Consider the following 27,287-nt stretch of genomic DNA (forward strand, 5'->3'; position numbering starts at 1 on the left):
TTAGAAATCATTCCATTCTACATATACAATCAGTAATTCTTAATATAATCACATAGATGCATATTCATCATTTCTTAGTACATTTGCACCGATTTAGAAAAAGAAATAGAAAGACAACAGAAAAAGAAATAAAACGATAATAGAGAGAAAAAAATTTAAAAATAATAATAAAAAAAAACTATACCTCAGATGCAGCTTCATTCAGTGTTTAAACATAATTACATTACAATTAGGTAGTATTGTGTTGTCCATTTCTGAGTTTTTGTATCCAATCTTGTTGCACAGTCTGTATCCCTTCAGCTCCAATTACCCATTATCTTACCCTGTTCTATCTCCTGATGGTCTCTGTTACGAACAAAATATTCCAAGTTTATTCTCGAATGTCGGTTCACATCAGTGGGACCATACAGTATTTGTCTTTTAGTTTTTGGCTAGTCTCACTCAGCATAATGTTTTCTAGGTCCATCCATGTTATTACATGCTTCATAAGTTTATTCTGTCTTAAAGCTGCATAATATTCCATCGTATGTATATACCACAGTTTGTTTAGACACTCGTCTGTTGATGGATATTTTGGCTGTTTCCATCTCTTTGCAATTGTAAATAATGCTGCTATAAACATTGGTGTGCAAATGTCCATTTGTGTCTTTGCCCTTAAGTCCTCTGAGTAGACACCTAGCAATGGTATTGCTGGGTCGTATGGCAATTCTATATTCAGCTTTTTGAGGAACCGCCAAACTGCCTTCCACAGTGGTTGCACCATTTGACATTCCCATCAACAGTGGATAAGTGTGCCTCTTTCTCCACATCCTCTCCAGCACTTGTCATTTTCTGTTTTGTTGATAATGGCCATTCTGGTGGGTGTGAGATGGTATCTCATTGTGGTTTTGATTTGCATTTCTCTAATGGCCAGGGACATTGAGCATCTCTTCATGTGCCTTTTGGCCATTTGTATTTCCTCTTCTGAGAGGTGTCTGTTCAAGTCTTTTTCCCAATTTGTAATTGGATTGGCTGTCTTTTTGTTGTTGAGTTGAACAATCTCTTTATAAATTCTGGATACTAGACCTTTATCTGATATGTCATTTCCAAATATTGTCTCCCATTGTGTAGGCTGTCTTTCTACTTTCTTGATGAAGTCCTTTGATGCACAAAAGTGTTTAATTTTGAGGAGCTCCCATTTATTTATTTATTTCTTCAGTGCTCTTGCTTTAGCTTTAAGGTCCATAAAACCGCCTCCAATTGTAAGATTCATAAGATATCTCCCTACATTTTCCTCTAACTGTTTTATGGTCTTAGACCTAATGTTTAGATCTTTGATCCATTTTGAGTTAACTTTTGTATAGGGTGTGAGATACGGGTCTTCTTTCATTCTTTTGCATATGGATACCCAGTTCTCTAGGCACCATTTATTGAAGAGACTGTTCTGTCCCAGGTGAGTTGGCTTGACTGCCTTATCAAAGATCAAATGTCCATAGAAGAGAGGGTCTATATCTGAGCACTCTATTCGATTCCATTGGTCGATATATCTATCTTTATGCCAGTACCATGCTGTTTTGACCACTGTGGCTTCATAACATGCCTTAAAGTCAGGCAGCGTGAGACCTCCAGCTTCGCTTTTTTTCCTCAAGATATTTTTAGCAATTCTGGGCACCCTGCCCTTCCAGATAAATTATTTATTGGTTTTTCTATTTCTGAAAAATAAGTTGTTGGGATTTTGCTTTGTATTGCGTTGAATCTGTAAATCAATTTAGGTAGAATTGATATCTTAACTATATTTAGTCTTCCAGTCCATGAACACGGTATGCCCTTCCATCAATTTAGGTCTTCTGTGATTTCTTTTAACAGTTTTTTGTAGTTTTCTTTGTATAGGTCTTTTGTCTCTTTAGTTAAATTTATTCCTAAGTATTTTATTCTTTTAGTTGCAATTGTAAATGGAATTTGTTTCTTGATTTCCCCCTCAGCTTGTTCATTGCTAGTGTATAGAAACACTACCGATTTTTGAATGTTGATCTTGTAACCTGCTACTTTGCTGTACTCATTTATTAGCTCTAGTAGTTTTGCTGTGGATTTTTCAGGGTTTTCGATGTATAGTATCATATCATCTGCAAATAGTGATAGTTTTACTTCTTCCTTTCCAATTTTGATGCTTTGCATTTCTTTTTCTTGTCTAATTGCTCTGGCTAGAACCTCCAACACTATGTAGAATAACAGTGGTGATAATGGACATCCTTGTCTTGTTCCTGATCTTAGGGGGAAAGTTTTCAATTTTTCCCCATTGAGGATGATATTAGCTGTGGGTTTTTCATATATTCCCTCTATCATTTTAAGGAGGTTCCCTTGTATTCCTATCCTTTGAAGTGTTTTCAACAGGAAAGGATGTTGAATCTTGTCAAATGCCCTCTCTGCATCAATTGAGATGATCATGTGATTTTTCTGCTTTGATTTGTTGATATGGTGTATTACATTAATTGATTTTCTTATGTTGAACCATCCTTGCATACCTGGGATGAATCCTACTTGGTTATGATGTATAATTCTTTTAATGTGTTGCTGGATTCGATTTGCTAGAATTTTGTTGAGGATTTTTGCATCTATATTCATTAGAGAGATTGGTCTGTAGTTTTCTTTTTTTGTAATATCTTTGCCTGGTTTTTGGTATGAGGGTGATGTTGGCTTCATAGAATGAATTAGGTAGCTTTCCCTCCACTTCAATTTTTTTGAAGCATTTGAGTAGGGTTGTTACTAATTCTTTCTGGAATGTTTGGTAGAATTCACATGTGAAGCCGTCTGGTCCTGGACTTTTCTTTTGGGGTAGCTTTTGAATGACTGATTCAATTTCTTTACTTGTGATTGGTTTGTTGAGGTCATCTATTTCTTCTTGAGTCACAGTTGGTTGTCCATGTCTTTCTAGGAACTTGTCCATTTCATCTACATTGTTGTATTTATTAGCATAGAGTTGTTCACAGTATCCTGTTATTACCTCCTTTATTTCTGTGAGGTCAGTGGTTATGTCTCCTCTTCCATTTCTGATCTTATTTATTTGCATCCCCTCTCTTCTTCTTTTTGTCAATCTTGCTAAGGGCCCATCAATCTTGTTGATTTTCTCATAGAACCAACTTCTGGTCTTATTGATTTTCTGTATTGTTTTCATGTTTTCAATTTCATTTATTTCTGCTCTGATCTTTGTTATTTCTTTCCTTTTGCTTGCTTTGGGGTTAGTTTGCTGTTCTTTCTCCAGTTCTTCCAAGTGGACAGTTAATTCACGAATTTTTGCCCTTTCTTCTTTTTTGATATAGGCATTTAGGGCAATAAATTTCCCTCTTAGCACTGCCTTTGCTGCATTCCATAGGTTTAGATATGTTGTGTTTTCATTTTCATTTGCCTCGAGGTATTTACTAATTTCTCTTGTGATTTCTTCCTTGACCCACTGGTTGTTTAAGAGTGTGTTGTTGAGCCTCCACGTATTTGTGAATTTTCTGGCACTCTGCCTATTATTGATTTCCAGCTTCATTCCTTTATGATCTGAGAAAGTGTTTTGTGTGATTTCAATCTTTTTAAATTTGTTGAGACTTGCTTTGTGATCCAGCATATGGTCTATCTTTGAGAATGATCCATGAGCACTTGAGAAAAAGGTGTATCCTGCTGTTGTGGGGTGTGATGTCCTATAAATGTCTGTTAAGTCTAGCTCATTTATTGTAATATTCAAATTCTCTGTTTCTTTATTGATCCTCTGTCTAGAGTTCTGTCCATTGATGAGAGTGGGGAATTGAAGTCTACAACTATTATGGTAGATGTGTCTATTTCCCTTTTCAGTATTTGCAGTATATTCCTTACGTATTTTGGGGCATTTTGATTCAGTGCATAGATAGATATTTATGATTGTTATGTCTTCTTGTTTAATTGTTCCTTTTATTAGTATATAGTGTCCTTCTTTGTCTCTTTTAACTGTTTTACATTAGAAGTCTAATTTGTTGGATATTAGTGTAGCTACTCCTGCTCTTTTCTGGTTGTTATTTGCATGAAATATCTTTTCCCAACCTTTCACTTTCAACCTATGTTTATCTTTGGGTCTAAGATGTGTTTCCTGTAGATACCATATAGAAGGATCCTGTCTTTTAATCCATTCTGCCAGTCCATGTCTTTTGATTGGGGAATTCAGTCCATTAACATTTAGTGTTATTACTGTTTGGGTAATACTTTCCTCTACCATTTTGCCTTTTGTATTATATATGTCATATCTAATTTTCCTTCTTTCTACACTCTTCTCCACACCTCTCTCTTCTGTCTTTTCATATCTGACTCTAGTGCTCCCTTTAGTATTTCTTGCAGAGCAGGTCTCTAGGTCACAAATTCTCCCAGTGACTTTTTGTCTGAAAATGTTTTAATTTCTCCCTCATTTTTGAAGGACAATTTTTCTGGATATAGAAGTCTTGGTTGGCAGTTTTTCTCTTTTAGTAATTTAAATATATCACCCCACTGTTTTCTTGCCTCCATGGTTTCTGCTGAGAAATCTACACATAGTCTTATTGGGTTTCCCTTGTATGTGATGGATTGTTTTTCTCTTGCTGCTTTCAAGATCCTCTCTTTCTCTTTGACCTCTGACATTCTAACTAGTAAGTGTCTTGGAGAACACCTATTTGGATCTATTCTCTTTGGGGTGTGCTGCACTTCTTGGATCTGTAATTTTAGGTCTTTCATAAGAGTTGGGAAATTTTCAGTGATAATTTCTTCCATTAGTTTTTCTCCTCCTTTTCCCTTCTCTTCTCCTTCTGGGACACCCACAACACATATATTTGCGTGCTTCACATTATCATTCAATTTCCTGGGCCCCTGCTCAAATTTTTCCATTCTTTTCCCTATAGTTTCTGTTTCTTTTTGGATTTCAGATGTTCCATCCTCCAGTTCACTAATTCTAACCTCTGTCTCTAGAAATCTACCATTGTAGGTTTCCATTGTTTTCTCATCTCTTCTACTGAATCTTTCATTCCCATAAGTTCTGTGATTTGTTTTTTCAGACTTTCCATTTCTTCTTTTTGTTCATCCCTTGCCTTCTTCATGTCCTCCCTCAATTTATTGATTTGGTTTTTGAAGAGGTTTTCCATTTCTGTTTGTGTATTCAGAATTAGTTGTCTCAGCTCCTGTATCTCATTTGAACTATTGGTTTGTTCCTTTGACTGGGCCATATCTTCAATTTTCCTGGTGTGATTTGTTATTTTTTGCTGGCATCTGGACATTTAATCAGATTTCCCTTAGTGTGAGACCCAGCAGGTTGAAAGACTTTCCTGTAAAGTCTCTGGGCTCTGTTTTTATTATCCTGCCCAGTATGTGGTGCTTGTCTGTCTTCGGGTCCCACCAGCAAAAGATGTTGTGGCTCCTTTAACTTTGCAAGGCTCTTCCTGCTGTGTGCATGGTGGAGACAGAGGAAAGGTTGTAGGCTGGTTTTAATGGCTTCAAATTGTGAAGTCCTGGGATCTGAATTCCCTGAGAGAGGGACTCCACCTGAGTTGTGTTTCACCCCTCCCATGGGGAAGGTTCATGTGGTAGAGAGCCCTGAAAGCAGCCTGTTTCTGTGTTTGGGGCAGTTGCACCTTGTGTAATCCTGGCGCTGAGCCCAAGGCAACCGAGCCTCCGTAGAAACAGCCGCAGTGGGCTCTGTTTCACCCCCTTTCCTCTTTTTCAGTTAGCCCAATAGGGGACTTCCACCTTGATCAGTTTCACCTGAGCTGGGGGCCTACTTCTAGTAGTCAGAATTTGTCCATTAACACCACTATTGGGGTTTGGTTGGGCTCAGTCCTTTGGGGAGCTTCTTAATGACTGATTCAATTTCTGTATTCGTGATTGGTTTGCTGAGGTCATCTATTTCTTCTCAAGTCAATGTTGGTTGTTCATGCCTTTTAGAAAGTTGTCCATTTTGTCTACATTGTCAAATTTATTAGCATAAAGTTGTTCATAGTATCCTGTCATTACTTCCTTTATTTCTGTGGGATCAGTGGTTATGTCTTCTCCTCTATTTCTGATTTTATTTATTTGCATATCCTCTCTTCTTTTTGTCAACCTCGCTAAGGTTCCATCAATCTTATTGATTTTCTCATAGAACCGCCTTCTGGTTTTATTGATTTTCTCAATTGTCTTCATGTTCTCAATTTCATTTATTTCTGCTCTAGTCTTTGTTATTTCTTTCCTTTTGCTTGCTTCAGGGTAACTTTACTGTTCTTTCTCTAGTTCTTCCAAGTGGACAGTTAATTCCTCAATTTTTGCCCTGTCTCCTTTTTTGATATAGACATTTAAGGCAAAAAACTTTCCTCTTAGCACTACCTTTGCTGTATCCCATAAGTTTTGATATGTTGTATTTCCATTTTCATTTGCCTCGAGATATTTACTGATTACTCTTGTAAGTTTTCCTTGACCCACTGGTTGTTTAAGAGTGTGTTGTACAGCCTGCACATATTTGTGAATTTTCTGTTACTCTGCCTATCATTGATTTCCAACTTCATTCCTTTATGATCTGAGAAAGTGTTTTGTATGATTTCAATCTTTCTAAATTTATTGAGACTTGCTTTGTGACCCAGTATATGGTCTATCCTTGAGAATGATCCATGAGCACTTGAGAAAAAGGTGCATCCTGCTGTTGTGGGATGTAATGTTCTATAAATGTCTGTTAAGTCCAGCTCATTTATTGTAATATTCAAATTCTCTGTTTCTTTATTGGTCCTCTGTCTAGATATTCTGTCCATTGATAAGAGTGGGGAACTGAAGTCTCCAACTATTATGGTAGATGTGTCTATTTCTCTTTTCAGTGTTTGCCTCATGTATTTTGGAGCATTCTGGTTCTGTGCATAAATATTTATGATTGTTATATACTCTTGTTGAATTGTTCCTTTTATTAATACATAGCATCCTTCTTTGTCTCTTTTAACTGTTTTACATTTGAAGTCTGATTTGTTGGATATTAGTATAGCTACTCCTGCTCTTTTCTGATTGTTATTTGCATGAAATATCTTTTCCCAACCTTTCACTTTCAACCTATGTTTATCCTTGGGTCTAAGATGTGTTTCCTGTAGACAGCATACAGATCAGTCCAGTTTTTTAATCCATTCTGCCAGTCTATGTCTTTTGATTGGAGAGTTTAATCCATTAACATTTAGTATTATTACTGTATGGGTAGTACTTTCTTCTACCATTTTGCCCTTTGGATTTTATATGTCATATCTCTTTTTTTGTTCTTTTTACCTTTACTGATAATCTTCATTTCTACATTCTTCTCCTCACCTCTCTCTCCTGTCTTTTTGTATCTGCCTCTAGTGCTCCCTTTAGTATTTCTTGCAGAGCCAGTCTCTTGGTCACAAATTCTCTCAGTGATTTTTTGCCTGAAAATATTTTAATTTCTCCCTCATTTTTGAAGGACAATTTTGCTGGATATAGACTTCTTGGTTGGCAGTTTTTCTCTTTTAGTAATTTAAATGTATCATCCCACTGTCTCCTCACCTCCATGGTTTCTCCTGAGAAACCTACACATAGTCTAATTGGGCTTCCTTTATATGTGATGGATTGCATTTCTCTTGCTGCTTTCAAGATTCTTTCTCTTTGACCTCTGCCATTCGATTAGTAAGTGAATTGGAGTACATCTATTTGGGTTTATTCTCTTTGGGGTATGCTGCACTTCTTGGATCTGTAATTTTAAGTCTTTCATAAGAGTTGGGAAATTTTCAGTGATAATTTCCTCCATTAGTTTTTCTCCTTTTCCCTTCTCTTCTCCTTCTGGGACACCCAGAGCACATATATTCGTGCACTTCATGTTGTCATTCAGTTCCCTGAGTCTGTGCTCATATTTTTCCATTCTTTCCCTATATTTTCTTTTGCTTGTCAGATTTCAGATATTCCATCCTCCAGTTCACTAATCCTCTCTTCTACCTCTTGAAATCTGACATTGTAGGTTTCCATTGTTTTTTTCATCTCTTCTACCGTGTCTTTCATTCCCATTAGTTGTGTGAGTTGTTTTTACAGACTTTTGATTTCTTCTTTGTTCATTCCTTGCCTTCTTTATATCCTCCCTCAATTCATTGATTTGGTTTTTTGATGAAGTTTTCCATGTCTGTTCATATATTCTGAATTAATTGCTTCAGCTCCTATAACTCATTTGAATTATTAGCTTGTTCCTTTGACTAGATCATATCTTCAATTTTCCTAGTGTGATTCATTATTAAATGCTGTCATCTAGGCATTTAATTACCTTAATTAGTTTATTCTGGAGATAGTTTTCACTTCTTTTACCTAGGATTTTCTTGCTGGATGACTTTGTTGTCTATCTGTTCTTCGACATTCAGTTCAGTTTATTCTGGACCACTAGCTTCGTTTGTTTAACAGAGCAGAATTCTTCTGTTCTTGTTTTCTTGTTTCTTACCCTGCCTGTATGGTACCCTTTTCCCCCCACACTTAGGAGGGTCTACTTAGGTATTATAAACCCCATCCAGATTTTATGAGACCAAATTGTCCTCCTGTCAGGAAGTAGAGTCACCTGCATCAGTTTTCCCTGAGGGTGAGACCCAGCAGGTTGAAAGACTTTCCTGTGAAGTCTCTGGACTCTGTGTTTTTCCTATCCTGCCCAGTATGTGGCACTTATTAACTTCAGCAGACTCTCCCTGCTGGGGGCTTGGTGGAAACAGAGAAGAGGTTGTAGGGTGGCTTTAATTGCTTCAAATTTCCAAACCCTGGTGTCTGAATTTCTTGAGGGAGGGAATCCATCTGAGCTGGGCCCCACCCCTCTCCTCAGGAAGGTACAGGCTCCAGACAAGCTCTCCAACAAGCTTGTTTCTGCCGATGCCTGGGGCAGTTGCCAGCCTGAGAAGCCCAGCTGCTGTGTCAAAGGCAGTCCAGCCTTTGTAGACATAACAGCCAGAAAAAAAAAAAAAAAAGAAAGAGAAAAATCCTTCTCAGAGCAGGACTCCTGTGTCTCAGGTTTGCCAATCAAAGCATAAGTTGGTATGTTGCTTTGTGTACCTTCAGATCCTATGTGCCCCCTCCTTTCCTTCAGAGCCCAGACCCTTTCAAGTATTATGTGCGATCTGATCCAAAAAACCTCTGTTCCTTTTTTTCTTTTTTCTTTTTCCATCAGCCCTGCCCCCTCGGTGCCAGGTCAAAAATCAGCAGCCTCCACTTTGACCAGGTTCAGGTGAGCTGGGGGCCTATTTTTAGTAGTCAGAATTGTTCATTAATTCCACAATTGAGGCTTAGTTGTGCTCAGTCCCTGCCACTGATAAAGTCCCTTTCCTTTCCCCTCTGGAAAGCAGCCTGTGGGGAAGGGGCGCCGGCCACCACAGCTTGGGGAACTCACGGTTCTGGGGGTCTTGCAGCCGACCCAGCTGGTCCAGACTAGGGTACGCTGTGTCTGGTCACTGATGTGGCCCCAGAAGTTGTTCTGTACTGTTTCTGGCTATTTACTAGCTGTTCTGGAGGAGGAACCAAATCCCACACCTCGCTAAGCCACCATCTTGGCACTCCCCTAATAGAATTTTGGCAATATAAATGGTATTAGAAAGAGAAGAAAATAGATATTTTGTGAATGGAACAAGTTTGGAACAAGATATTTTGTGGATGGAACTAACTTAGAAAAGAAGCCAGGAAACTAAAAAAAATGTAATTAACCACTGAAGAAACTAGAAAATAATCTAAGCGTTCAAAAATAAGAATTAGGGGGTGCTGGGGTAGGTCAATGATAGTATTCTCATCTGCTGTGCAGGAGACCCAGACTGGATTCCCGGCCCATGCACATCCCAAACAAGCAAAAACAAACAAACAAAAATTCAACAAATAGTGAGGCTATAATGGGATACTCACATGGGAAAAGAATGAAATGTGACCCAAACAGCATTAAAAAAACGAGAATTAAGCTTATTACAATGTAGGTTATTAAACAGAATGTACTGTGAAAACCCAATTCTTAAAAGGTTACATATTTATAGAAAAATTCGTAAAAAGTTACATAACTATAAAAAAATCACAAAATATTCATAACTATTCTGAGAGATGGTATTTCTTGTGATTTCTATATCCTTTCTTGGACTTCTCTACAATGAATACAGTGTTTTTTTTTTAAATAAAATTCTAAATTTTTTTTCAAATTTCAGTTACAAATTCATACTTTGAACTATATTGATAACCATTCAAGATTCTGAACATGATTTTCTAGATCTTTTTGTTCATAGGCTTAAGTCAATATTTTTAAAATGTTTATAGAAAAGGATATATGTTTTTTTTTTTTTTTTTTTTTTTTTTAGAGAGAGGGAGGAAGGGAAGGAAAGACAGAGAGAAGGAAGGAAGGATGGAAGGAAGGAAGAAAGGGAAACATCTTTAAACATTTTCTTGTTTTATTATATTTTGTTTGTTTGTTTGTTTTTTACATGGGCTGGGGCCGGGAATCGAACCGGGGTCCTCCGGCATGGCAGGCAAGCACTCTTGCCCACTGAGTCACCGCGGCCCGCCCAAAAGGATATATGTTTTGATAACATTCATTAAGGCTTTCAAAAATATATATAACATCATTATTTTGCTAATTTATGAAAACAGAAAATTATCACCTTCTAGAGTACTTTATAAAGAAGCACCAAGTGAGGATCTTGGAAATTAATATTCCAATTGAAGTTTTATTTCTACCTTTTAAATATAAAAATTGTACTACCTATCAGGGCTTATTTTTACTTTTTCATATACTAAACATCTTATAATTTTCATTTTTTAAAAAAGTTACATTAATATCATTTATGAAATACTTGTCAAAATATTTTCTTGGCTCCAAAGGTAACCAAGTTAGTACATGGTATGTGTCAATTCTCAAGTGGTGATGAGCCTTTAAGTAAGCCTTTAAAAAGGAAAGAACTTTATTACTGCACTGAAATATTTATATGTCATTCCCTGTGCTGAGAACAGATGATATAAGATTGAAATGCCCCTGCCTTCAAAAATGCTTTGGGGTGACACATACTGATACCGATTAGGTAAGTAGTTGGTTACGATAGGACAATGTGTTTTCATATGGCTAAGTACAGGAAATTATGGGAGTACAGAGGAGGGTTGAGTGATAGGGATAGGAATCAGATATGGAAAAGGACACATTTGCCATATCAATGGCTACATGCCTTATACTGTATGAGCCTACTCCAGTGAAAATAAAACATCTGACACCTAAGCTGCAATTGGGGCTACAACTTGGTTGAGTTTGCCATATGTCACCATTATCCTCCAGAATCCATATGTCTTCTTAAGGGACCAGATTGGAGAGTTAATGGGGGTATAACGAGGGCAATTCTTGTGCATCCTTATAGGTCTTTAAGAATGGTACTAATCTCTGCCTTTTCTGGGGATCAACTGTATTTTATTTACTACTTTGTCCAGGGAGAGAAGGGATGAGAGGGAGGGAGTTTCAAATACTTCCACTTGTCCTTCCCCACTGTGGTAGCTTTTACCCCACAAGTGAGTAGATCAAATAAGGATTCCAATCACTCCCAAGTATGTCTACTCCAATTGCATATTCAGGGAGTGGACACTCTCCACTGAGTAAACCAAATGGATCCTCTAGGAGCCAAATTTGCACCAGGACTCCATTTTTCACTTGACCTCCATATGAATCTACTATAACAGAAGGATATGATGATATTCCCAGCTCCCAGTTATCAAGATCAACAGACCCTGTGTCCAACAGTCCTTGAAATGCTTGATAATCACCTTATCCCCAGCATATAATTACATAAATAAAAGGTTATAGACGCTTTGGGGAAAGGATTGTGGTAATCATTCTGATATACATTTGCCATGGTGTTACAGGGTTCTTCCTCATGGGAGATCTAGCCTCTCCTTTAAGTAGTGGGGTTCTAGGTCTGAGAAATTGGAAAAAGGATCATGACTTTTGACTGGGACAACTGCTGTCAGCCTCCAGACTATTTGAGATTTGATTAAATAAATAAACAAATTAGACAAACAAATGAATAGGCTTGTCACCCACATATCTATCTTGCCTATGGAAATGCCTTGTTCCATTAACCATCATCATTCTGCCACTAACCATCTGCCACTCAGACTTGCTGTTTATTATGATAATTGCACCCATCTGCTTATGGCAGTTGAGCACTGCCACCTAGACTCTGTTATCTCAAGACCCTATCATTTCCATTGCTATCAGTGAGTCTAATTCTATAACAGCGTCTCTTACCATCAACCGCAACTCCAGAGCTTCTCAGTAATGCTGGCACCCTTATCACCAACTCATTATTTTATCACTTGGGTAAATAGTGTATCCTCCAGGCCCTCCCACAGAACATTGTCAATTGGTGAGTCTTCTGGTCTACATAGCGTATCCAGCCTAGCATGCCCACTTCTGTGGACATTTTGATTCCTTCCTTCACCATTTGCCATGGCAGTTCTCAATGTGGGCCCATCTTTTTTCCAGGCTTCAAAGAGGCAACCTTGAAGTATGTTAGTGCCATCTCTTGGGGTCCTTGCCAAGGTGTAAATCCTGTATTATGAGAATACTCCCATATAAATATTTTCCCTTTTCTAATTTTATATTCTGTCCTCTTGATTCAACACCTTCAGGATCCAGTCCTGTACATGCTCTCCCAGTTTCTGGTGATGCACGTTGGCCAGCTCTTCACCTACAGAATATAGTCCCTTTTCTCTATTAGCAGGTTCAGTACTTCTCTGGCCCAGTTATGAAGTGACTTGACCCTAGTTATGGATCTGATGGCCAAGAGAGGAGATGGGGTGGATCCTGAGCAGGTACACATTTTCTTGCAAGGAAGGATCCTCTGCATCATCTTCAGATAAACAGGATCATTAGCCTTTCACAAGGAGAAGTGGGTACTTAAGGCCCAGAGGGCTCCAGGGAATCTGAGGATACAAAACTTTTTAGTGTGTCAACCCAGATGTCCCCATTCCAAGACTCAGGTTCTCACTCCTTCCAAATCAGGCTGCTGATTTGAACATCGCAGACCAGCTAGAGTTAAGGGTTCAACATTCTCTGGAACTCTGCTACTCATAATTTATAAGTCCTCCACTTTTACTGCTCTCAGACTACAGGAGATGAGTCTATATGTAGTCAAAGAGGCATCTTGGCTTCACACTTTCCCTTATATCAGTACTGTTCTGGTTTGTTAGCTGCCGGAATGCATCACACCAGAAACGGATTGACTTTTAATAAAAGGGGATTTATTTTGTTGGTTCTTCAGAGGAAAGTCAGCTAACTTTCCACTGAGGTTCTTTCTTACATGGAAGGCACAGGATGGTCTCTGCTGGTCTTCTCTCCAGGTCCCTGGGTTCCAACAACTTTCCCCGGGGTGACTTCTTTCTGTATCTCCAAAGGCCTGGGTTGAGCTGCAAGTGCTGAGATGAGAAATGCTGAGCTGCTTAGGCTGTGCTACCTTGCGTTCTCTCATTTAAGCACCAGCCAATTAAGTCAAACATCACTCATTGCAGCAGACATGCCTCCTAGCTGACTGCAGATGTAATTAGCAGCAGATGAGGGTCATGTACCATTGGCTTAAGTTCACAGCAACAAAACTAGGTATGCTTACCTGCCCAAGTTGACAACTGAATCTAACTAACACAAGTACCTTTGTTGCTTGACTCCAAAATTCTTACATTTACTATTTCCCTGAAACTCTCAAACACCTGATGTTGCACCTGTCAATGCATTCCTTTCCACTAGTACCCCATGCCAGTCCACCACCTCTGAAAGTTTTAACAATTTTATTGGAACTGCATATCTTGGGCTATTAGTTCTCTGCCTACTCCCCATGATGGGCTCCTTCTTATAGCCAGCCACATGCAGCAACAAAATCCCATTGTAGAGATGACTTCCTAGAACCATATCCAGTACTGTCTGTCATAGGTTGGGTATCCCAGGAAACAGACTCAGATGCTGAGATTTCTGTGCAGAGGTTATTAGGAGTTGCTTTCACAAATATTGTCTGTGAAAAGTAAAGGAGGAAGGATTGGGCAGAGTGAAAACTTAAACTGCAATGCAGTAACAACAGGGGTTTCAGTGGATCCCATGGGGGGAATTTTGGAACAGTGATATCCCAGTCTCAGAGATATCCCAAACTGAGACAACACAGACAAATCTTTGTTCCCCCACACCAGCCAATCACTGGACATGGGCACTGTTCCTAGGGAGGGAGCATCATCTTGGGCAAAATGTCTTTCATTAGCTGAGGACAAGTCCAAGAGAGTGATACAGCTGAGGGGCATCATACCAGCAGTTGGAGGAAAGAGCACCTTAGACCTGAGGGCAATCTGGTGGCACACCACAGAATGGAGGGTGCTCTGAAAACAGCTCTGAGGATGTTTCCTGACCTGAAAAATAAGGGAAAAATACCTACCTCAGAGGGTATCCAAAAAAGTAAATGAAAAGCAGGTGCAAGCAACACGTGATGTGTAACCATGCAATTCTTTTCTTTCTGAATTTTGGAGCAATTTCATCACCCTCTTTCTCTTACTCCTCACTCCCACTTCTCACCTCAAGGACAGTTGGTATTTTACTTTTCCACCACCATTTATCTTTAATGTCAATTTTATTGTTTCTCAAAAAAGTTGAAATTATGGTGTTGGGGCACAACTAATTTATGTGCATCTTTGGGTCTTAAACATAAATTAATTTCTAACATCAGTCCTATAAAACAAAAAAGTAAGTCCTACATAAAAACAAAGAAAATAAATAAAAAGTAAGTCCTTTGGTCCACAATCTGGGACTCTACAAGGAATGAAAGTCAAGAATATGCAGTTCTTAAAAATTAAAACTGCTCTTCAAATAAATACCAGTTCAAAGATTCATAAATGAATCATGAAATTTTAAACAATTCTCACTAGAGGGAGCCAGTTACAAATAGATAATTTTCCATTTAGCTTCGATTTCTGAGCTTTAGTATTATATATATATATATATATATATATATATATATATATATACTGTGTATTTAAATCTGTCTTGCCAGTATGAGCATATTTCTAAAACTCTTTACTTTCCATTGAAGATACTTTTTACTAAAATTTTACTTAAGTATTACTTTCCATCAAAGAGAGCAGATTAGACCTTAAATAAAACTAGAGTGAGTTTGAGAATACTCTTCTTTTTCCAAACACTTTGGAACATTTGACATATTTATGTAGTAGTTCTTCTAGTACATTCACAGATATGTAATTTGCACATTTAGGAAGAAAGAACCAGACTTGATGATATGTAAGTTCCTCTCCACCTCTAACCTTCTGTGATGTATAAAATAGTCATTTGCAAATGAAATGTAGAAAGCTGAATTTATATGGGTGATAATTAGAAATACAATAGTTTGGAGTTACTTTACATGCTTTTGTAATGAATTAAGCTACAATGTGATGAACTGTAAGAAATTTAACATATCCTAGTTTGATTTCATTTGTTAAAACAAGGAAATAACTGAGAATAGAACACACTATCAACACCATGTTTACACATGATTTATCCTTTTGATTTAGTGCCCTCTGAAGTGTCATTAGGAACAGAAAGCGCTCAAGTTTCAAAAAAAGGAATGGGGAGGCCGAGGAAAAAGCTATGTTCCCAATTTTTGCAATGTGGAACTTTGTATTATTGCTATTTTTCTATCCTAACTAGAATCACATTTATTGTTTTTTTTGTTAACTTCACAGACTTCTAAAACCTGAAAGCTTTCTATTCTTTCTCATTTTAAATTTCTTGATTTGGTAAAGACTGGGATAAAATAATTGGGAGCAAGCAGAAAAGAAGAAAAGTCAATTGCCACATGGTACAAGATGGAAGCCTTTGGCTCTAAAGTCAGTTTTACCTGGTTCTGAACCTCATACACCAGTTAATAGCTGTGGGATCTGGATAAATTCCACAACTTCTCGAAGCTCCACCGTCCTCACCTGTAAAATGGAGAAGACATAAGTCATATGCCTTTAATGCATGTAAATGATAGTGCCTTACAAGAATAAAGACTTTGGTAAATGTTGACCTCTGTGAAAGTAAGTAAGATGACAATACCAGAAGGTAGGGATGGCCAAATCCCAGGTTGCAAATCTGGACCAAACCACTAAAAATAAAATGAAGGATTTCTGATCAGTAGGGACTCAGAGACCATTGAATCAATCTTCTTCTTTTTTAGTTATTTAAAAATAACATATATACAAAAAAGCAACAAATTTCAAAGACCCTGCAGCAATGAGTTGTAGAACAGATTTCAGAGCCTGGCATGGGTTGCAATCCCCTTCCAATTCCCAGGGGCACCTGGGCTATGCCCACCCCAACCCCTTAATGTTGGAAAGGGCTGTCGATAATACAGTACAGGGGGATGAAAACTAGTTGATGTTCTGGAGAGGCTGGCCCCACTTCAGTACTTCTCTGGCCTAGGAATCCATCCAGAGGTTGCAGGCCCCTATAAAGCAATCATAGTACGTGGAATCCACCCACCACCACCCCACCCCACCCCCAAATCCCACACAAAGCCCCAGGTGTTCTCCAGGGTTGGCAGGAATGGCCCTGGTTGGGGTCTGGCAAACTATGACAAGCAGCAACATCTAGCTGAAGCTGCACAACAGCAGCCTCCTGAGTAGCTTCCCAACTCAATTTGAACTCTCTAATCCACTGATACCTTATTTATTTATACTTCTTTTCCTTGTTTTGGTCAGGAAGACATTGTTAATCCCACATGCCAGGGCCAGGCTCATCCTTGGCAGTCAATTCCCACATTGCGTGGGGGACTTTCACCCCTAGATGTCATGTCCCATGTAGTGGGGAGGGTGCATAAATGTCCCAATTTCTCTACATCCTCTCCAACATTTATAGTTTCCTGTTTGATTAATAGCAGCCATTCTTACAGGTGTGAGGTGGTATGTCATTGTAGTTTTGATCTGCATTTTCCTTATAGCTAATAAAAGGAAATGTGCTGTTTACCCATCTGTATTTGCTCTTCAGAAAAACGTCTATTCATATCTTTAGGCCACTTTATAATTGGGTTGTTTGTCCTTTTGGGGTTGAGTTGTAGAATTTCTTCATGTATACAGGATATCAAACCTTAATTCTATACATGATTTTTCAAATATTTTCTCCCATTGAGTTGGCTGCTTCTTCACTTTTTTGACAAAGTCTTTTGAGGCACAAAAGCATTTGATTTTGAGGAACTTTCCTTTATTGTTTGTGCTTTGGGGGTAAAGTTTAGGAAGCTACTTCCTATTACTAGGTCTTGACGATGTTTCCCTATGCTTTCTTCTAGGAGTTTTATGGTACCGGTTCTTATATTAAGGTCTTTGATCCACTTTGAGTTAATTTTTGTATAGAGTGTAAAATAAAGGTCCTCTTTTATTTTTTTGGCTATTGATATCCAGTTCTCCCATGCCCATTTACTGAAAAGACTATTTTGTCCCAGTTCAGTGGATTCCCAAAGAGCAGTTGACCATAGATTTGGTGGTCTATTTTCACACTCTTGATTATATTCCATTGTTCAATACTTCCATCTTTGTGCCAGTACCATACTGTTTTGACCACTGTAGCTTTATAATAAATTTTAAAATCAGGAAGTGTTAATCCTCCAACTTCATTTTTCTTTTTTAGAATATTTTTAGCTATTCAAGATCTCTTTCTCTTCCAAATGAATTTGGTTCCTGGCTTTTTCAAGTCTTGAAAGTAGGTTGTTAGAACTTTGACTGGTATTGCATTGAATCTGTATATCAATTTGGGTAGAATTGACATCTTAACTACATTTAACCTTCTAGACATGAGCAGGGAATGTCTTTCCACCTATTTAGGTCTTTTTTTTATTTCCTCTAGCAATGCTGTATAATTTTCCCTGTACAGGACCTTTACATCCCTAGCTAAGTTTATTCCTAGATACCTGATTCTTTTAGTTGCTATTTTGAATGGATTTTTTCCCCTTAATTGTCTCCTCAGTTAGGTCATTGCTTTTGCATAGAAACATTACAGATTTTTGCACATTAATCTTATATATCACCACTTTGCTGAATTTATTAGCTCAAGTAGCTTTGTCGTAGGTTTCTCAAGATTGTCCAAGTATGGTATCATGTCATCTGCAAATAATGAAAGTTTCACTTCTTCTTTCTGATTTGAATGCCTTTTATTTCTTTTTCTTGCCTTATTGCTTAAGCTAAAACTTCTAGTACAATATTGAATGACAGTGGTGACAGAGGGCATCCTTGTCTTGTTTCCAATCTTAGGGAGAAGGCTATCAGTTTCTCACCATTGAGAGCAATGCTGTCTATGTGTTTTTCATACGTCCTTTATCATATTAAGGAAGTTACTTCTGATTCCTACTTTTTGAGGTGTTTTTATCAGAAATGGATGTTGAATTTTGTCTTAATGCCTTTTCAGCATCAATAGAGATAATCATATGATTTTTCCCTTTCAGCTTGTTAATGTGCTGTATTACATTGATTGATTTTCTTGTGTTGATCCACCCTTGCATTCCTAGTATAACCCCACTTGGTTGTGGTGTATAATTCTTTTAATGTATAATTAAATTTTCTATAATTCTTTTTTAAATGGATTCAATTTGCCAGTATTTTGTTAAGAATTTTTGCATCTATGTTCATTAAGGAGTTTGGCCTGTAGTTTTCCTTTTTTATAGGGCCTTTACCCAGTTTTGGTATTAGAGTGATGTTAGCTTCATAAAATGAGTTAGGTAATTTTTCCTCAATTTTGTGGAAGAGTTTGAACAGAATGGGTGCTAGTTATTTATGGAATGTTTGATAAAATTCCCCTGTGAAGCCATTTGGCACTGGGCTTTTCTTTGTAAGAAGATTTTTGATGACTGATTGAATCTCTTTACTTGTGATTGTTGGTTGAGATCTTCTATTTCTTCTCAAGTCAGCGTAGCTTGTTCATGTGTTTCTAGGAATTTTATCCATTTCATCTAAGCTGTCTAGCTTGTCAGTGTATAGTTGTTATTAGCATCCTCTTATGATTTTTTTTATTTCTTCAGAGTCCATGGTTATGACTCTCCTCTCATTTCTGATTTTATTTGCATCCTCTCTTTTTTCCTTTTTTATTGTCAGCCAAGCTGACAATTTTATTAGTTTATTGATAAAATCAATTTTATTGATTTTTCTCAAATAACTACCTTTGGTTTTATCCTAAAGGATAAAATATAAATAAACAAAATGTCAGTTACATTGATAAATCCAATATCAGGCAAATACAAACAAAATAACCCCTCTGTCAAATTCTAGCCATGCCCACAAAGGGGCAAAAATATAAATAAGGAAATGAGTAATATGTTTAAAATTTTAGATTATAAAATAACAAACGTTAGTACATGCAGATAAATCAGAAATCTCAATAAAATGGATGATTAACAGAAAAATGATATTGGCCAAAATTGACTCAAGAAGATGAAAACTTGAAACTCAAAACCAAAAAGAAATTTTTTAAGTAATCAAAGGATTAGCTACAGAAGGTTTATAGTTAAATTATTTTAAACTTCTTGTAGCTTGACTTAAGATATATGAAAATGAATTTATTGGCCAAACTTTATTTAAGCAGCAGAACTCATTATATTCCTGAGTTTGAATCACTCTTTCTTTCTTCTACTCATTGAAATCTGTAACTCCTACCCAGACTGCTAGAACTCTAGATTTGAATTTAAATATCTTTGGTTCCTAGAACGTTAAAATGTTTTCATGACCAGCTCCACATCTTGATGAAGTTTAGCCTTCTTTCATATTCTTATATAAAGAGCCACCCTACTCTTTGACATTTTTAAATGGCATCTAAATGCATCCTGGAAAATTTGTGTGGCTTTGAGAAACCATGAGGTCACACTTCTTAAAGTCATTCTACTAAATAGTCCCTCCAATTGTTAAAATATTATAAAACTACAATAATTAAAACAGCAGTGATATTGACAGAAAAAAGCTTTTCAGTGAAAATAAAGAGGACAGAAACAAGCACTAGATTCTTAAAGAACTTAATATATACTAAAGGATCACTAATCATAAAAAATCAAAAGAAATTTATTCCAGATGAATTAAATATCTAAATATAAAACAAACCAAAAATTATAGCAGGATTATTTATCTTATCTTTGAACAGGAAAGGGCTTTCTAAGCGTAAACACGAGATATCACAGTTCATTTGACTGCATAAAAATTTAAAACACTTATATATCATTAGAACTGGAAAGCAACTACCAATGAAAACTAATATTCATAGCAAACATGATAAATGGTTAATATATTTTATATATGAAGAACTCATACAAATGACAAGGAAAAAAATACTAAGACCCCAAAGGAAATTGAGTAAATTATACATAAAGAAGTATCCCAGAAGTTGAAATACAAAGGGAAAAGAAACATGAAAAATATGTTAACCTCACTAAAAATCAAAGAAAAGCATACATTTAAATGGCAAAATGTCCTATATTTGCTATGAAATATCACAGATTACAAAGAAGAACACTCAGTGGTGATGGCAGTATGATAATAATAAATACTCTCACATATGTCAAATGGAAGTTAATCAATATAACATTGCCGGAATGATAACGTGATAATTTATCAACAGTGTTTAAATATTCTACTCTTTATCCAGTTTGTCTATGTATTATTTATCTATTAATAATGCCTAACAAAATACCCTATAATTTAGCAATTTAAAGAATAATAATTATTACCTCACAGTTTCTGTAGACCAGGAATCTGGGAACAATTTGGCTAGATGACTCTGGCTTAAGGTTTCTTATGAGGGTTCAGTCACATTACCAGCCAGGGCTTCAGTCATCTGAAGGCTTAACTGGGGTTGGGAGATCAGCTTCCAAAATGGCTCATTCACATGGCTATTGGCAGGCTTAATATGTGGACAACTCCAAAGGGATGCTGAAGTGCCTTCTCAACCTGTCAGCTGTCTATCCTAGAGCAAGTGATCCAACCCAGCAGAACAAGGAAGCCCTGAAGCCTTTTATGACTAACCTCAAAGGCCCACATCATCACTTTTGTGAAATCTTATTGGTTACACAAAACAGCTCAAAAAATATGTGGGGAGAAGGAGTTATGGTCTACAGTATCTGAGTCCCAGGATAGGGGTATCATTGGAGACCATACTGGAGGTTAGCTATCAAACTCAATGTTTATGAATCTAATTTAATCTAATAAACTGAAATGCAGACAAAAGTGTATGAATTAAGATATTCGTTGAAATAATATGTAATAGTAATACTATAATTTGGAGATACTTAACTAATTAAAAAGGGATGGTTAAGTAAATTATCTTATGGAATATTATATTAAATCACATGCTAAGTATTTTAAATTATTTTGGAAAATGCTTATGTTCTGGTATTATGTGATAAATAAAATTATTTTATAATTATAACATTGAGTATTTATGTGCTAGGTGCTATGTTCTAAGTGCTGTTACATATGTTAATGTAATCCTCAGAATAACCCTACAAAATAAGTTACAGATATTGTGATAGTTAGACTCAGATGTTAACTTGGCTAGGTGACGGTACCTAGTTCTATTGCTGTGGACATGAGCCAATGGCATGTGAATCTCATCTATTGCTGATTACATCTGCAGTTGGCTAGGGAGCATGCCTGCTGAAATGAGTAATGTTTGATTTAATTGGCTGTAATGCTTAAATGAGAGAGCTCAACGTAGCACAGGCAAAGCAGCTCAGCACTCACAGCTGAGCTCAGGCTTTTGGAGCTGCAGAAAGGAATCACCCTGGGGAAAGCTGTGGGAACCCAGAGGCCTGGAAAGAAGGTCAGTAGGGATCACCCTGTGCTTTCCTGTGCAAGAAAGAACCTCAGTTGGAAGTTAACTGCCTTTCCTCTGAAGAACTAATGAAATAAATTCCCTTTTATTAAAAGCCAATCTATCTCTGGCGTGTTGCATTCCAGCAACTAGCAAACTAGAATATTATCCTCATATTTCAGCTAAGGAAACTAACGTACAGAGATAATAATTGTCCAGCCTACCACAATTAGAAAGTGAAAGAGCCCAGATTCAAACTTAAATGATTTAGTAATGTTAATCATTATGCTATACTGTCTCTTATATAGAGGCATGTAAAAATATATATACTTACCATATTTCTGTATATATTTATATGTAAAGAAAAAGGAGGGGAACATGCTAAAAAATTAAAGATTACCACCTCTGGGTGATAGGATTATGCACAATTTTTATTTTATTTTTCAAACTTCTTTCCATTTTCAAAACTTTCTAAATTGGGTGTATATAACATTGATAATCAGAAACAATCTTTTTAAGGAACTACAATTACCACTGATACCCTGTGCCTAGATACAAGTGGTAAGAAAACAAAAACAAACAGAACAAAAAACCTCTCTGATCCTGGAAGAGCATTACCAAAATTATTTAATTTTCATTTCAGCACATTGCAAAAGCATTTGGTGGGAGGTGAAATGTATTAGTGGGTGTTTATGTATTATGTACACAAGTACAAAAAAAGCCAATAAATAATTTTAGAGTATTCTTGTAGTGTTTTACAAAGCCTGTAAACATAGTTATTTACTCGATAAGCCAGCATACTTCTGCTATTAGCACTCTTTCCAACTATTTTTACCACTCAAGATGTTTGAAAAATGTCCTTGGTTAATTGGAACATCTCTCTAACAAGAGAAAACTGAATAGAGCCAAATTCTTCCAGGACATGTGGCTGTACAACATTCTCTGAAGAAAGCAATCAATTGTATGTGTGTATATCACAGGGCAGAATGTGTTTAGAACTGGAATATGTTTGGGTTGCAACTTTTCCTTCTCTGACTAGTAATTAACAATTTAAATATGTTCTTTACAAAGCTTTATTGCACAAGCCATGAAAATACTGAACTTAAGTCTGCTGATGGGAAGCAAATAATCTGCTCATTCTTTGAATGAACATTCATTCTTTCAGGTCAATAGGGTCACATTGCAAGATCCTGAAAGTGCACTGAATTAAAAAGCTTATCATTGAATTAGCCTAGCTAAATATTTTAGCTGCTCAGTTGTCCTCAGCGGAACTTTGTTGAAGGGTATATTTTCATTATTTCTTGCCAGATTTTTAAAACATGACATCTTGTGTTGCTAAAACTAGGTAATTCTCCCATGGGGTGGGCGGATGGAGGGGAGATAATTACCATAACAGCTATTATAGGTCTTCTATTTTACTTATTTAAGAAAACATAAAAAGTATTACCAGGCAAGCAGGATGCTTTGTTCTGAATATACAATCTAAATGACAAAGCAGTCGTTTAGAAAGTATATATTCATTAAGAAAAAGAAGGAAATTTGGATATATTTCCAAGGATTGAGGGAATGGTTTTGAGCATAGGGATAAAGGAAAGAGGCAGTATTTTAAATTGCAGATCTAATGCCTCCAAAACAAAGAACAAGTTGACAGGGTGTCTGGCTGATGTAATGGGAAAAACCAATAATTCGGTTTCAAAGGAGATTTTCCTTTATGCTTGAATTATTTGGTTTATCCGATTTAACCACATAATCACCAGCTCGGCCTGGAAAGATCCCCTCCAGAAACATGTAAGTCTCCATCGGTGTGATCATCTGACTAGCTACAAGCAAACTGTTATGTGCTTCAAATTATTTTAACCCATTGTAGTAGATGGCAAAAAATAAATAGCCACAAATTGTTTGTAGCAACTTCCATTTAGATCTGGGGTCTGTTTCCCTACCCCTTGATTCAGGACTGCCTTATGACTGACTTTGAACAATCGGACATTAGAAAACATGATGCAAGCAAAAGTTTGAAAAGCCTTTGTGCAATAGGACTTTTCTTCTCGCTGCTTTTGGAAAAAAAATGTTAAATGAGGCTGAGATCTCACTTTCATTTCAGTAACTATTGAGCCCAAGCCCAAGCTTTCTGGTAAAACCATCAATTTAATAAAACTGTTGCTTTTGATGGTAGATATTTATATATTTTTCATAGACAAAGAACTATGCAAAGTGATTTATGGAAGTCTTGATAATGAAGACGTGTGTCTATGTCCTGGGGTAAAGTTAAAGTAAGTAAAAAAGAAATACAGAAATGCCCTACAAAATATTGGGTCCCCATTACAGATAAGTTGTACTATAACAGTTACTTATTAATTAGTTACCTGAATCTTATTATATATATCTACATCTCTATCACAGTTTCTGGCACATGGCTAGTGCTCAATAATTAGTTCCTGAATGAATGAAGGAATGAACAGCAAGAAAGAAACATGATGTCATTTGTGATTAGTTTTATGTGTTACCTTGGCTTGGCCATAGTATCCATTTACTCAAATACTAATCTGGATGCTGCTGTAAAGGTAATTTATAGATATAGTAACAATCTACAGTCAACTGACTTTAAGTAGATTATCCTTGATAATCTGGGTATGCCTCATTCTTCTAAGGCCTTAAAAGCAAAGGTAACATTTCCAAGAGTAAGAAAAAATTCCACCTCTAGACTGCAGCTTCAGCTACTGCCCCAGAGTTTCCAGCCTCCTGGCCTGCTCTACAGATTTTGTGCTTGCCAGCCCCACAATCACATAAGCCAATCCTTGAAATAAATATCTTTCTTTTTATTTCTTTCTCTTTCTCTCTCTCTTTCTTTCTTTCTGAATATCTTTCTGAAAAATACTTGGCACTATAACACAACATTGGTATCTGCCAGCCAACTGTTCTGTTTCAGCAAAGCTGCCATCTTAGTGGCAATATTTGTACAATTATTTGAATTTCTTTTGCATTTTGCTAATACTATTTTATTTTTAAAAGGAAAAAAGGAGGGAAGAACAGATGGATGGACTGGTCCTAGTGCTAATTCAACTTAGAAATTTAAAATTCCATGGTAACTCTGTAGACCTGGTCTCCTCCAATTTGTCTTCCAAGAGATTCTAGAAATATACAGAGAAACTAATACAGTAAATTACCATCTAATGGTGGAAAGTCTGACTTAAAATTAAATAGAAGGTTATTGTTGTAATAATTAGTAGAAAAAAGATCATTTCAGTTAAATGTTGATATAATCACTCTCAATTTCTATAAACACTTGCATTTTTTGCACATTTAATCTGTATCAAGCATATTATCTACATGCTGTCACTTTATTTTCATGACAAGCTTTTGAGTAGGTTCTGTTATTATTTCCATTCTTCACATGAGAAAATCAAGGCTTGGAGTGGTTAAGTAACTTGTTCAAAGTCAAGTCAATAGATATTCCATAGATATGTTTGACAACCATTTAGAAGACTAATCTATAAGATAAAATTGAACAAACCTTCAAGATCCTTCACTAGTTCCATTCTATTTCTCCACTCTTATTTCCTTTTCTCTCCCAGATAAACTTGAAAATTTCTTGCAGTATTCCTCTTACCTGGGAAGGCTTTCTCCTCTTCTTTTTTTTTTGGCATGGGCATCTCCTCCTCTTTTTATTGGGGAAAAAAAAAAAAAGTACCCATCTCTTCAAGACTCAGATCACATGGTTCCCTTCCTTTGTCCTCCAGGAAGTCAAAATAGAGTTTGAGTCACCTGAGGGGGTGGAGGCTTTATTTAAAGGAAAGGGCAGGAAGGAAACTCCTGGGGTTATGAAAATGATCACTACCATCATCTGAATGATAGTTATATAGATGTAAAACTTTACATGGATGTGAAACCACAGACATAAAAATTTATCAAGTTGTTAAGATGCATTTAATTTTTGGTATGCTAACTATATAATCATACTAATAATAATAACCACAACAATAATGTGCTTCAAATTTTTTTTAAAAGTATGTGAAAATATAAGAATTTATTCAAAACCAAAATTAAATGATACAATAAAAACAAAACCCATAGAAGATCCAAACATTAGAGTTATCATACTTGGAATTGAAAATAATTGAATAATATATTCAAGAAATTAAATAACAAGATAAAGAATAGAAACTAAGAAAAAGAATTATGTGGAAATTCTAGAATTGAAATATACAATAACTAAAGTTAAGAACTTGACTGAGGGGTTAACAGCTGAGGAGAGAATTAGTGATTGTGAGGATAAACAAACGGATACGTGCAGAATAAAGCAGGGAGACAAACAAATGGAAAATACAGGGGGGAGAAAAATGAAACATATGGAATATGGTCAACAGGCCTAATATATGTAATTAAAGATTAGAATCCAGGAGGAATAGGAAGAGAGAGTGAGAATGAATAGGACTGAAACAATATTTGAAGAGATAACAGCTGAGATTTTCCCAAACTAATGAGAGGCTGTGAGCCACAGACTCAAGATGCACCACAACCCTCAAAAAGGAAAATACAAACAAAATCATAGGTAAGCACATAATAAAATAGCTGGAAAAAAAATCAAGGACAAAGAGAAAACTCTTAAAAGCAGCCAGAGAAGGAAGGCATCAATTTTAAAGATGCAACTAGAAGACTGACAGTTGTCTTCTTAACAGAAGCTAGAAGACAATGACATTTCTTCAAAGTGAGCAAAGAAAATAATTGTGAACCCAGAATTTCATATTCATTGAAAACATTCCTTTAAAATAAGGCAAAATAAAATACTTACAGACAAAAACTTTGAGAGAATTTTTCATCAGCAGACATAAAATATAAAAAATAGAATTAAAGCGTTCAAAGTCCTCATGTTACTCAAAGTGGTAGAAGTACTCATTTATATTAAGCTTTAATTAGTCAAGAGAGCTCTCCAAGAAAAAGAAAAATTATCCCAGATGGATACATGGGATGCAGGAAGGAATAATGAGCACTGGAAATGTGTAAATAAATATAAACAATGACCAACAAACCAACAATTGCAATGTCTTGTGGGCTTTAAAATATAAATTTAAACTCATAATAACAATAGGGAAAGAATATAAAACTGGCTTCTGTTCTTAAGAAAATGTCAGGCATGAAAGACTGAGGAATTTGTCCAGGTTAAAGGAAACTAAAGAAGTATGACAATTAAATGCATTACATGACCCCATATTGAAGCCTACATCATAAACTGTATAGTCATACAGACAGCATTGAGAAAATTAGTAACATTTAAAATATTGATTGTATATTAGCAAATAGATGCGAGCAAGGAGGGCGGGGTGGCATGAAACGGAAAATGATTCAAGACTTCCGGAGAAGATGGCGGCTTAGTAAGACGCGCAGATCTTAGTTCCTCCTCCAGAACAGCTACTAGAGGAGTAGAAACGATACGAAACAGCTCCCGGAGCCATGACAGAGATAAAAAGACAGCGTACCCTATCCTGGAATGGCTGACTGGCTGAGAGAACCCGCTCCGGTGAGATCGCCGAGGGGCGCGGGC

The 27,287-nt window shown here is 36.5% G+C and overlaps 2 long non-coding RNA genes across 2 annotated transcripts in view; one reads left to right on the plus strand and one right to left on the minus strand.

Annotated features, from left to right (window-relative positions):
* The window catches only part of LOC143691643 (uncharacterized), an 82,119-nt gene that overhangs the window by 12,562 nt on the left and 42,270 nt on the right, over nt 1-27,287 (plus strand). The window lies entirely within an intron of this gene.
* On the minus strand, nt 13,616-21,133 carry LOC143691644 (uncharacterized). The gene is made up of 4 exons (XR_013179628.1): nt 20,667-21,133; nt 15,825-15,906; nt 14,244-14,343; nt 13,616-13,958 (listed from the first exon to the last, which is right to left on the minus strand). It is a non-coding gene; the product is annotated as an uncharacterized LOC143691644 (long non-coding RNA).

The sequence above is a fragment of the Tamandua tetradactyla genome, chromosome 7, assembly GCF_023851605.1.
Source record: "Tamandua tetradactyla isolate mTamTet1 chromosome 7, mTamTet1.pri, whole genome shotgun sequence".
NCBI classification, from domain to species: domain Eukaryota; kingdom Metazoa; phylum Chordata; class Mammalia; order Pilosa; family Myrmecophagidae; genus Tamandua; species Tamandua tetradactyla.